We start from the raw sequence: 1594 nt of genomic DNA, 5'->3' as shown, positions 1-1594 counted from the left end.
ACACTGTTCAGTGACCATACACCAGCAATAAATATAGCAAAATGTGAGTTTTCTTTCTGCTTATTGGCCGCGCAGAAAGTTTTAATTTGATTTGCTAAAAATTGTGGAGGGAAGACAAAGCAACCTGTCAAAGAGTGCATTGATATTTTAAATAGGGGTGAGCGGTGAGCTCCTCTCCACCAGTGGAGTTTGCAGAGTTTTGCCACTCCGAGCTTCGCTTGGAGGGCGGAGTTCAGTAAAAATCCACCACTGCCGGCAGAGCGGAGTTTACCCACATCAGATGCACGGGGTGACCCACACCTACCCAATGATGACCAAGTTCCAGCAGCACTCGGCCCAGAACAGCCCCATGTTCGCCACCCCTGACAAGCCCCTAGGAGGGCCGGCCCATGTCCTGAAGGCTGCCATGTGGACCGGTGCCACCAAGGCCAAGAAGAGCAGTGCCGTCATCTGGCAGCCCATGAAGCCGCCCTACTCATACATTGCTCTGATCATCATGGTTATCCACAGCTCACCCAGCAAGCGGCTAACGTTGAGTGAGATCTACCAGTTCCTGCAGTGTAGTCCCGCTTCCCTTTCTTCCGCGGCTCTTACAAAAGATGGAAGAACTTGGTGCACCACAACCTGTCGCTCAACGCGTGCTTCATCAAGCTGCCCAAGAGACTGGGCTGGCTCAGCAAGGGATGCTACTGGACCATTGACTCGGCCACCGAGTTCATGTTCAAGGAGGGTTCCTTCCACCGGTGGCCCTCTACTTCTGGCACAAGTGTCAATTACTCAGGCCAAAGTACACCATGATGAATGCCTGGGCTTCAACCACATCCCAGATTCATACAACTTCCAAGACTCAGCAGGGGGAGTGGTTGGTGTTCCAATGGCCTGGGGCTGGATGCCGGCATGGGCATTATGAGTGGCCACCTCCGACAAGCACCCAAGAGGTCCACCACCAGTGGATTGAAATCTGATAATTATCTCCTGAGATAATGTGTATAAATGTACAGAGGATGTGAGAACAGACCATATGATTCAGCTGCTCATAGACCCTGTGTATATGGGAGTCAAAGGAGTAGAGCTGAATAACTGCGTTGCTGTGTCGCCAGACATCCGAGAGCCCCACTGATGCAGCCAGGCCTGCAGAACATCTGCATTAGCAACTGTGGGGGTGGAGGGAAGTGGAGGCAGAGAGTGGTCCCGGCAGAAACCAGGACTGTGCTAAAATCACTGCCCAGCAACAAAGGCAAATAATCGCATGATAGAACAAAAGAGAGGTGATGCAGGAACTGAGGCTGATCTGCATTGCATACATTTATCCCAGCAGGACATGCTTACCATTAAGGCGCTCTTTCAGGATAACATTTTTTCCCCCTAAGTCAACCTTTCGGTGTAAAGCCTCCAGCAGAACTCCAGTCCTCACCCCAAATCAGGGACCCTCTTGCATATGCTGAGAAGACTTTGGCACAGACCCATCCCCTTCAACATTTCTGCAGTTTAAGCCCTTCCACCTTATCATTCTGCGACTCCTGTGGATTAATGTGAGACTCTCAAGTGGATGTCCTGTCAAATGAGAATTGCATGCTCGCTGTAGTGTTTTCCC

General features: G+C 50.9%; 1 pseudogene; it reads left to right on the top strand.

The window, feature by feature from the left end:
• Positions 1–307: 307 nt before the first annotated feature.
• LOC146822877 (forkhead box protein F1-B pseudogene) lies at positions 308–984 on the top strand (annotated as a pseudogene).
• Positions 985–1594: the final 610 nt, after the last annotated feature.

The sequence above is a fragment of the Triturus cristatus genome, chromosome 5_2 (genome assembly GCF_964204655.1).
Source record: "Triturus cristatus chromosome 5_2, aTriCri1.1, whole genome shotgun sequence".
In the NCBI taxonomy this organism is placed as follows: domain Eukaryota; kingdom Metazoa; phylum Chordata; class Amphibia; order Caudata; family Salamandridae; genus Triturus; species Triturus cristatus.
The sequence above is the reverse complement of the archived record's forward strand: the minus strand, read 5'-3'. Positions and strand labels throughout refer to the sequence as shown.